The following is a 12451-nucleotide window of genomic DNA, read 5'->3' on the forward strand; positions in this document are numbered from 1 at the left end:
GCAAGGCAGGCAGGCTCTGAGTGACTTGAAATCTGCTTATTTGGCTATTTTTCAAACAATTGGGTGTGTAAAAATTTGATTTTGGCAGCATAATGGCCTAAGCCTATTATGGAGAAGTAAACTGGGAGAACACACATAAGCAGTCTTTGACTCATTTATACAGCACCTCCCCATGCCCCTTTCCAAATCTGGCAGATTTTCCTAATAAACCCAAATACAACGTTCACACACTTTGCATCCTGGACAATAGCATAATTCATGCAGTCTACAAGAGACAGTAAAGGCACTTCAGCCCATCAGAAGTGATCTCTGCCTGGGGCAACCAAAGACTTTACAGCGGCCCTTTCACTAGCTAATGCAGGAAAATCAGCCAGAGGAACTTAATCTCCCAGGACACCTCTGTGCCATTACAATAACCAAACCAAAACCTGTTGGTGTCGACTCGACTCCTAGTGACCCAATCAGACAGAGCAGAGCTGCCCCATAGAATTTCCAAGGAGTGGCTAGTGGATTCGAACTGCCGACTTTTTAGTTAGCAGCCGCAGCTTACTGTAGTTCCTAACCACTGCGTCACCAGGGCTCCTCACCATTATAATAGCCCTACTATTTTCACATTCTCGCATCTTACCAAAATGTTACAAAGCCTCTACATTTTACAGATAAGAAAACTGAGGCTCACAGATTTTTCTTCAAGTCGTGTGACTATTAAGTAGAACTGTGCTTTAAATCTAAGTTATTCTGATTCCAAAACCTGTATTCTTTGCAATTTGTGTTTACATTATTACATGCTAGTACCAATCACCTTTTCTTCATGGGGATAGAGGGGTAAAACCTAAATGCTTTGACTTTTATTTTTTCATGGAAAATGCAGTCATCTGTAGTGATATCAGAATGAAATACATAAGGAATATAAATATGATCTAATGTAGGTTTTCGGGGGGGTTAAATAATTATTACAGTTTTTTATTCAAATGTTCCTTTCAGAGAGAGATCATTAGGGAAAAGGCTAAATGGCATCAATTATTCATTTTTATTTCAACATTAAGAGGAACTATTTTACTAGTTTATTATTTCCCTTTCTGGTTTTATAAGCTCGATCAGTTCAGTTCGCTTCAGAGATAAGACCATTGTAGATAGAAAATAAGTCAAATTCCAATTTACTTTGTAGAATATTAACTATTTTACCTTGTTTCAGTTGCTCGATTAAGAGGTTTCTTTTTGTTGTTTGTTTTTTCTGATTAAAGGATTATAATTTCAAATGCAAAAATAAAGTTTCCTTCCACATTATTTCACAATCCATCTCTCTTCTCGTCCACATACATCATGAGGCTGCTCTAACCCTGGGTTTGGGGAACAGTAGTTGGTACATCGCTTTGGAAAACTAAGCCATGCCTCAAGGCACTTCTGTCCCCGACCTTCTCGACCTAGAATTTATCCTGAGTATTTCAGAAAATTCAGACTAGGTATTTGTTATGGATTGAATTGTGTCCCCCAAAAGGATATATTAAAGTCCTATAACCCCTGGTAACTGTGAATGTGACTCTGTTTGGAAATAAGGTTTTCGAAGATGTCATCAGTTAAAATGGGTCATACCAGAGAAGGATGGGTCCTAATCCCGTCTGAGTGGTGTCTTTATAAAAGAGAAGAAGAGACACGGAGACAAACACAGCCAGAGGGATGATGGCCAAGTGAAACTGCAGCTACACAGCAAGGAACACCTGGGCCACCAGAAGCTGAGAAGAGACAAGGGTGGGTCTTCCACTAGAGCCTGGTAGAGCACATGGCCCAGCCAACACCCTGAATTCAGACTACTAGCCTCCAGAACTGTGAGACAATACATTTGTTTTTATAAATCATCCTATTTGTGATCATTTGTCATGGCAGCCCTAATAAACTAATACAATCTTCTATAGAAGAGTGGGGTTTGAAGGCAGAACCGAAAACCCCTGTATAAACTCAAGTTCATCCAAGGTGCACTCATGCAGATTGGCCTGTGGTTGCTGTATTCTGGTGGTTCCTTATCATGTGACTGCCATGAGCCTACTGAAGCTGTGAGCCCCTCTGGTTGTCACTGGGTCACCCCTGCTCAGGTGGGAGGAGAGAAATGGGAGATCCTTATGGCACCCTATCTAGTGCGGTTATAACAGAAAAATCACAAGTGGGTGGATTTAACAAACAGAATTTTATTTTCTCACAGTTAGAAGGCTAGAGGTCCAAACTCAGGGTGCTGGCTCTAGGCAAAGGCTTTATATCTCTGTTGGCTCTAGAGGAAGGTCTTTGTCTCTTTTGAGCTTCTGTTTTTGAGCTTCACATCAACGATCGATCGCCAAGGAACAGATCTTCTTTGGTGTATTTCCCCATCTCTGATTGCTTGCTCCTCCCTGCTTAATCTGCTCACTTATATCACTGATTTAAGACACACCTGTACTGATACTACCTCATTAACATAACAAAGAAAACCCGTTCCCAAATGGGATTATAATCACAGCTATAAAAACCCAAAACAAAACCCATCGCCAATGAAGTCGATTCAGACTCATGGCAACCTTCTAAGACAAAGTAGAACTGCCCCAGAGTTTCCAGGGAGTGGCTGGGAGATTCAAACTGCGGACCTTTTGGTTAGCAGCCACAGCTATAGGGGTTCAAATTTACAGCACATATTTTGGGGGGATACAATTCAATCCATAACACACCCTACTGCAGCACTGCCACCTAGCAGCAGGATTCAGCTTCACAGCAACAAATTAGAAGGTAAAGTTTAAAATTCTCTATCTCAAGAAAGGTTCAAATGTAAATAATTTTTTTTTTTTTTTTTTTTTTTTAACTAGAACTGTATATTTGAGAGGCTGGTCTCTGAGGTAGTTCAGGAGTGGTTGGTTGACATGATAGAATTTTACAGAGGAAGGGATCATATAAGACCACATAGTACAATTATTTTTAAACTTCAAAAATACCTAAGAATTACTCAAAGATGCTCATTAAACATGCAGATTCCTATGTCATATTCCAGTGACAATAAGTTTCTCTTATGGTAACAGGATCTGCTTAGTTAACAAACTTCCTAACTATCTGAGTAGGTGGTAAAATGATGTAATGAACCTCTAAGGCCATAGAATTCAAAGATGACAGCAAATAATTCCTGAATGATAGTTATAGTAATAGTAGCCTAGGTACAGCCTAACCAACGAATGACTCCAATTCTTTTACAGATTAAAAGTCTATTCTGCTTTCTCCTAAATGAATGGGTTGTGACCAAATTGTGACCTGATTTGATTTTGCCTTTTGCAGACAAGCTGTGGCTGTGACCTGGGGAACAGACAAAAAGACATGGGGAAAACATCATTCTAGATGACGGCTTCCATCGTGGTGAAAGTTGCCTCTTCTCATCTGATTTCATGCAAGCAGAACCGTATTCAGGAGACAATGAAAGATCTGCTTCTAGGGTCACTACTCCCCAGTTCTTGACAGATTGCATCTAAAAAGTCAAAGAACTGCTTCCCTCATGATTCTAGTACAAATGAAAAGGGATGACTTTTCATTATTAATTTATCCTAATGTGCCTATTCTAGTATCCAATTACTGCAGTAACTGGCACCATATAAATATGCAGACAGCTTGAGAGAAATCACTTTATTCAGATAATCTAATTTCTCCTTGGTCCACCCAATGTTAGCAGTGCCTACAGCTCTCATTCATTATTTAGACCAATAATATTGTGATAGTTGAGGTTGTGTGTCAACTTGGCTGGGCTATGATTCTCAGTGGTTTGTCAGTAATGATATAATTTGGCAGTTACTTAATGATGTAATCAATTCCATGATGAGATCTGCTATGGGAATTTCCTTGGGAGTGTGGCCTGCCTTAGGTATATAAATCAAAGTTCCAACAAGGCTTTCACTCTGGATCCTGCATCCAGCTCATCATCATCTGACCTCTGGTTCTTGGTACTTGAGCTAGCAGCTTACCTTCTGATCTTGGGATTTGTCAGCCTGTGTGAGCCAGTGCCCTGCCATCTGAACTTCCAGTCTTGGGTTCATCAGCCCCTGCAGCTATGTGAGTCAGGAGAAGCCTCCAGCCCGACGCCTGATGCCTAACCCACAGACTTGAGACTTGCCAGCCTCTACAAACCACTTGAGTAATTTCCTTTAGATAAATTTCTCTCTCTCTCTCTTTCTATACATACATACATATATGTGTATGTATCTTTTACTAGTTTTGCTTCTCTAGGCAACCCAGGAGAGGTCAGAGTCTGGGTTCAAACGCAAGCTTAGAGACACTAAATCTAGTTCTCTTTAAAGGATGTAAGGGCATATGCAATCAGTTTTTTCCACCCCCAATTCCAGCTGTTATAGGGGAAATCCAAATCTCTGATTACAATAATAGTGTTATTTAGCTCTAACCCTTGCCGGAATTTGGAGAGGCTATAAAGTCACTCTTACTTCTCATCAATGCTTAGATCTTCCTGAAAAACACCCTACGATCTCCTTTGTCTGTCTAGAGGTTGGGGCAAATCATTTAATGTGGAACTAAAGCCCAGAGTCTGCATATGATTCATTCCTTTATTAAGTCCCTTATTCAGAAAAAATATGTATTTAGCATATACTAGGAGTTGGACAGCATTCCTAGGTGGTGTAAAAAGTTAAAATGCTCAGTTGCTAACCAAAGGATTGATGGTTCACATCCACCCAGAGAGAAGAAAGGCCTGGTGATTCACTTCTGAAAAATCAGCCATTAAGAGCCCTATGGAGCAGAGTTATACTCTGACACGTACGGGATTGTCATGAGGCAGAAATGACTCTATGACAATTGGTGGGAACTGAGCACTCTGCTAAGAACAGAGAATGTAATCAGGAAAAAGAAGACTTCTGTGCCTTTTTTAAGCATAGAGTAGGGGGTACAGAAAAGTTAAACAACATGTTACGTCTTGGTTATAGTGGTGTAGGACAGCTCAGGAGGACACAGAAGTACAGATATAAATGGCCAGTTCAGACTGGCATGATCAGAGAAAGCTTTCTGGAGGAAGAAATCTCTAAGCTGACCCATATAGGATAAGTAGGAGTTGGGTAGGTAAATGCAGATGGAGAAAACCTTCCAGTGAGACTAGCACACTCTATGAAGACCTGGAGCTAGGCAGTGTGGTGAGAGCTAGAAACTGAAAGTATTTTTGTACAGTTTATATGCAGGTCCCTGATGTAATGCCACCACAGACCCCCACACTTGTGTGCATCCTTTCCCCATTCTGGCCCTACTCCTTCCTTCTGGTTGCTGCCGTTTCTTACCCCTGCTATGTTCCCTGATACAAGTCTTATACAAACGGCTTTTTACATCTACTTCTACCCTTCATTTCAAGCAAATCTGTGATAGGCAGGATAACTCACCCTCCTTTGGAGAGGTGTCCTTGCACTAATTCCCAGAGCCTGTGAATATATTAGGTTACATGGCAAATGGGATTTAAGGTTGCAGATAGAAATAAGGTTGTTAATCAACTGACTTTGTGATAGGAAGATTATTTTGAATTTTGGGGGTAGAACTAATCTAATCACATGAACTTGCTTACTCTCTTTAAAAATAGTAATCAGTTTTTATTACTCTTTTCCATTTATTTATTGTTGTAAATATATAAGTGACACATTTGCCAGTTCAATGTTTTTCATGTATAAAATTCAGTAACACCAATTACATCAATTATGTTGTGCAACCATTACCATATCCATTGCCAAACTTTCCATCACCATAAACAGAAACTCAATAGTTCCTAAATAATAATTTCCCCTTTCAACTTCCCTCTCACCTCTGGTAATCACTATCAAACTCTGATCTCCAAATATTTACCTATTGTAGTTATTTTGTATTAGTGAGATGAAACAATATTTGCCTTTTTGTGATTTACTTACTTCACTCAGCATAAAAGCTAAACAGGGAGGCAGAAATGTGAGTAGGACTCCACCTACCATTGCTGGCTTTTAAGATGGAAGAAATGGACCAGAAGCCAAAGAATGTGGTGCTCTCTGGAAGCTGGGAATGGCCCTCATCTTACAACCAGCAATTTAATTGGGACTTTGATCCTACAAGCACAAAGAGATGAATTCTGTGAACAACCTGAATGAGCAGGAAATGGATTCTCTTCTGGAGCTTCCAAAAACAAAGGCAGCCTACCAAAATCTTGATTTTAGGCTGATGAGATCCATACTGGACTTCTGATTCACAAAACTGTAAGATAATGAATGCGTGTTGTTTTAAGCTAAGTTCATGGGAATTTATTAGAGCAGTAACAGAAAACAAATACAAAGACCTTATCTTGGAAAATGACGTATCTTCTAGCAGACACGGGATTGCCTAGATTTCAGGGTCACTTCATAGTTCATATGACCTGCACCCCTAGGCATGAGTAGTATGCAAATTCTGAAGCTGTGCATAGCTACCTTGCTATATGCAAATGATATCAGAGCACTTTTAGACACGCAAAAGTTATTATTTCTTTTTAATATCCTTGTTTTAGGAATGGTCTCCAGGAATTTCAAGGGAAAGTCATTGGTGTGGTTCTAAAATATGCTTCACCCCTAAAATACTGGGTGTGCTCCCAAATTAGGCCCATTTCTTTTAGGTTTCTCCCTTACAGCAGGATACATTCTCTGCCTTTCTAGAGCATTCTCCCCAAGACTTTGTGAGGAAGCTTCTATCTCTCCTCTTTAACACTGTGGTGTTAACCTTCATGCCTTGAAACCTAAATACAGTCTCCAATATCCTCTATTTTCTCGACTTTGGGGAGAGTAGGAGTGGGGGGACCAGTAAAAGTGATAGAATCTTAACTAGCTAGGTTGTCTGGTGGTATCCTGTGACCTCTTAATGTTTCCTATAAGTGATTCACATTAGGATTTCTTCCCATCCTGCCTTACACACTTATGGAGGAGATGGGAAAGGAAGAAAGCCTTTAAGATAAAAAACATGTTTGTGTACTTCAAATTTTAATATGATGTCTTAAAGACACCTCTGTCATTTTCTTCTTCTTGTGGAAATCATTCCAAAATGACAAAAATCCAAAGGGGGAGAAAAAAAATCTTTGATGACTCTAGGAATCATTTGTGCTCCAAACAACAAACAAAGAAAGAATAACAAATACAGCAAAGATTACATTACAGTATAAGAAGACTCAGAGTTTTCTTCATGCCACTGGGGTACATGCTGCCCTAGAGCTCAAATAAAGCTGGAAAACCACCACAATTTTCCAATGTAAATGGTATACAATAAGGCAAAACCATTTAGTCTTTTAGATCACAGGGACTAAACAGAACAGGGTCCTTTCAAAAGATGGGGATTACCCCTGAACATTTAGTGGTTCCACAGAGTGATAGGAGAGTTAGATTTAAGTAAGAAAATATGAAAATGACACCATTGCACAAAGTAGTATATCAATGACACAGAAAGGTGAAGAGAAACTCTATATTATGAGCATCTTACAAATGTCAATCTCTGGAGGGCAGTGGGAAAATGTGCTTTAAAAAAAAACCCACACATATATGTGCAGCTCTTTAGCATAAAATATTTCACTCTGAACAGGAGTGAAATCCTGCTAGCTTTGTATTCTGTAGGCCCTCTCATACACTAAATTCCTAAAACATCTGAATTAGGTTTGGCTGAGACCATTTAAATCGAACAGTAATAAGTAAAAATAATCACTACAGATCTACACATGGTACCACTACTAGGAGAAAGAAAGGAAAGAAATAGGAACAAGAAAGACGGTAGACAAAAATATCACTACTGAGGATATAACAGTGTATAAAAATCGGAACTCTAAAGGCTTAGTGAAATTAATTTTTAAAAACTCAAAAAAAAAAAACTAAGAGCTTAGGGAATATATGGCAAGATTAGAGGAGAAGATAAAACTGTGATAGAGCTCAGGATAGAAATGGAACAAAAGCATTACAAAAATGAAGACCACATTGGAACCAACTCAAAGGAGAATAAAATAGATAATACTAAAGCACAGTAAATGATACAGAGCACAGGACTGAGAAAAGTGGGGATAATAATATGTAGTGAGAAAGGATAAATAGGATTAGAGAAAAATAATAGATATGAAGACAGACAGGAAATACAACACGTGCATAATTGGTGTCACTGAAGAAGAAACCTAAACAAATGGAAGACAAAAATATTCAAATATACAATTCAAGAAAACTTTCTAAAACTAAATCTAATTAGAGTCCATATATTGCAACAAAGTATTCTGTTCCAGAAAAAACTTATATAGAATGACCAAGGCAACACATATCCAAATACCTTATTGGAGTCAAACAACAAGGAAATAATCCTTGTAGTATTTGGCTAAAGGAAAAATCTGTAAGGAATGAAAATTCTGTTCAACCACTTACTTCTCCATTGATATTAGAAGACAGCAGGCAATACTATACAGTCCTAAAGAAAAGAATTAAAAACCCATTAATTTTATAAGCAAAAAAATCACCATTTAGGTGTTAAGGCCATAACCCTACATCTTTTTAAACATATAACTCAAGGAATATAGCTGGCATCAACTTTTTGTCAAATGTACTACAGGATAAACTTCATAAAACCAAGTAGTAGATGGTTAAACCATGGCAAAAATGATCAGCTCTGAATCCATTTAACTATAGGATTAACACTAAAACTGTGTTATAGTTAAAGAATAGAACATAAATGTTTCAAATAATGACAATGTAGAACTAACATAACACAAATTGGGAGTGGAAGAAATAATGTATGAGGTAATGGTGAAGACTGTATTTTTCTGATTATAAACGAAAAAAGACACTGCCAATAAAACAACACTGAAAATACTGAGTGGATCACATATTTTACAACCTGATCACTGGGTGTTAGAGAAACAAAATTGAAATAATTTAAACAATTTTTGTCTTAGACAAAAGATGACCACATTTCAAATTAACCTTTTAAAAAACATTCCGCGTTGGAGGAGACTAGATAAATCTCTGGCACTCGTTCTGTTGTTATGTGCCATAAAGTCTGGTCCAGCCCATAGAGACCCCCATGTACAACAGAATGAAACACTGCCCATCTCTGCACCATCCTCACCATCCTTGTATGTTTGAGCCTATTGTTGCCACCACTGTGTCAGTCCACTTCATTGAGGGTCTTCCTCTTTTTCACTGACCCTCTACTTTACCAAGCATGATATCTTTTTAAATTCTTCCTGGGACAAGGCAAAAATATTAGTGAATCAATGAAAACCTTAAAAAAATCAATATTTATTTAAAACTTTTTTTTTTTCCCTTATTGACACTTCAACTTTCCTCCAAACACCCTCATTTGGTTAAAGAATTGAGTCCAATTTTTAATTACTTCCAATGTTATTATCTTTAAAAAATAGTGCACATATTTTTGTAAAGAATTACTTCTTTTTTGGCAAACTGTGTCTGGTAATGCACACTGATAGAACTCATAAAAGACTGCATACTAATTTTGCATTGAGCACTCATATACGTAGTTACACACTTTGATAGACTGTGGAATAATCCCACACTTTAAAGAAGTGTTTCTTGTTAAACAAAGCTAGCATAAGAATTTTTGCAAAATTCACTGCATTCTCGTCCTGTGTGGTTGATATTTTAAATAGCTAGCAATAGTCTATTCACGGTGGCTACAGGCAGTGGTATTTATGAAATGACAGGTTAATATTCATAGCTACCTAATTGGTTTAAATCTGATTTGTGATAGAAGCTAAGTCATCCGCATTTACTTTGGGACACACTCTGTGAAAGCAAAAAAGAAAAGAAAAATATGCCAAGGATCTCTTTCTGGTAAAAAAAAAAAAAAGTCATCTATAAAATACACATATGATTCAAAGCTTAAAGGCTGATAATGTGGTGGTAAATTTATTTTAAATTGGTTGACACATGTCAAGTATTATTCCTTTTTTTAGTTCTAATAGAGTATGTATATAACTTTATTATAAGCCTCATGGACACAAAATTCAATAATAAAAACATAAATAATAAAGTAAAAATGGCAAAAAAAAAAAAGTTGAATAGACACTTCACAAGAGAAAAGATACAAATGAGCCATAAGCACATGAAAAAAAAAAGTGCTTTCCCATTGTTAGTCATCAGGAAAATGCAAATGAAAACAAAAATGGGAAACACTATGAATCCACTGAAGTGGCTATAACGAAAAAGACCGATAATGCCAAATCTAGAAAAGGCTATGGAGCAACCAGAACACTTATACACTACTGGTGGGGTGTAAAATGGTACAATCATTTTGGAAAATTCTTTGGCAGTGTTTAAATAGTTAAATACACATCCACTTTACAATCTAGCAATTACAGACATAGGTATTTATTCAAGAAAGAAGAAACTATATGTCCACAAAAACAATGAACAAGATGCTTATGTAAGCTCACTAGCAAGCTGCCATCTAAGATGTATCAATTGGTCTCAACCCATCTGGAACAAGGAAGAATGAAGGACATCAAAGACACAAAATAATTACAAGCCTAAGAGACAAAAAGGACCACATAAACCGGAGACTACATCAGCCTGAGACCTGAAGAACTAGATGGTGCCTGGCCACGACCGGTGACTGCCCTGACAGGGAACTCAACAGAGAAACCCTGAGGGAGCAGGTGAGCAGTGGGATGCAGACCCCAAGTTCTCGTAAAAAGACCAGACTTAATGGTCAGACTGGGACAGGAGGTACCCCAGGGGCCATGGACCCCAGACTTTGTTACCCCAGGGTAGGAACCATTCCCAAACCCAACTCTTCAGACAGGGATTGGACTGGAATAGGGGATGGAAAATGAGACTGGTGAAGAACGAGCTTCTTGGATCAAGTTTACATATGGGACTATGTTGGCATCTCCTGTCTGGAGGGGAGAGAGAGGACAGAGGGGGCCAGAAGCTACCCAAATGGACACGAGGAAGGGAGGGAAGTACTGTGCTATCTCATCAGAGGGAGAGCAATTAGAAGTATATAGCAAGGCATATGTAAATTTTTGTATGAGAGACTGACCTGATTTGTAAGCTTTCACTTAAAGCACAATAAAAAATTAATTAAAAAAAAAAAGAATGCTTATGTAAGCTTTACTCGTAATCACCAAAAAATAGAAACAGCTGGATGTCCATCGACAGGAGAATGAATAAACAAAGCACTATGTATCCATACAGTACTCAGCAGCATTCTACTCAGCAATAAAAAGAGAACCAAACTGATGACACGTGTAACGACACAGATGAGTCTCTTTCCTGAATCAAAGAAACAAGAAGCAAAAAGGTGTATACAGCACGTTTCCATTTATATCTAATTCTATAATGGGCAAAGCTAACCACGATGCTAGAAATCATATTGGTGATTTGGGAGGGGCTTTGACCTGGGAGGTACACAAGGGAACTCTCTGGCATGATGGAAACATTCTAGTTTAAGTGTCGGGAATGTGTACATTTCTCAAACTGATTGAATGGTATTCTTAAGACCTGAACATTTTACTGTATATAAATTATACTGCAATAGAAAACACATTTTTTTTTAATGCACTGACAATCACCCCCTGTAAATTTCACCTGACTTGGTTACCAATTTTTAAAATGCATGCATGAATTATAAGTATCCACGACTTGAAATCATTAAAATGAAGAGGTTAAGCCCTGGTTTTATAAGCTGAAATTCTAGACTACCAATAACCTGAATATCTCTAAGTAATTCAGGGTCAGTTTCCCTCAGGTCAGACATGTATGAAGCTGAGATGCTAACATTTACCAAATTCATTGGAATGTCTGGAGAATAGATTAATTAAAGATGTCTAAAACAGTAATAAAGGCAAATTATTCTTCATAAACTATATAGTATAACTTGACAGGCCAAATGAAAAGTCATTACTCATTTCCACAGTGTGGCCTAATTTATGCTACATTTTAACTTTAGAGAAGTGAGACTAAGTAAGATGTATGTAAAAGAGAACAGATCATTGTAATTTTGCAGATAATTGATTTTTTGGTAAGCAGAGAACCTTTCTGGAGGTCAATCTGCGTAAACAGCATAGCATTTCGGATAACATAAAGAAGAGGCCAATTTATTGAATTAGACAGCTAAGGGAAGGTGAAGGTGCTTCACCGACCAGGCAGCAGATAGGCTTTAATTGCTACTTTATGGAATATTACTGCATTTGGCTGAGTTCCATTTCATATAGGACTCAAGTAGAGTGCTATCTCCAAGGGCAATAATACTTATCAGGATCAGGTATGATGTAAACCATCAAGTTACTGCCTAATTCCTTATGAAATACATTCAAATAAAGCAGAAACATCTGAGTCTAACTGTAGAACCAAGTATTTAGAAATAAAAACATTTTCATCTATAATAACCCTGAAAACTACCTCAGTTTCTAGAAGTACATACAAGATAGTGGGCAGATGGATATAGGGAAGAGACACTTCGGAGGAAGAACCTGACAGTA

The sequence above is a fragment of the Loxodonta africana genome, chromosome 13, assembly GCF_030014295.1.
Source record: "Loxodonta africana isolate mLoxAfr1 chromosome 13, mLoxAfr1.hap2, whole genome shotgun sequence".
Classification (NCBI taxonomy): Eukaryota; Metazoa; Chordata; class Mammalia; order Proboscidea; family Elephantidae; genus Loxodonta; species Loxodonta africana.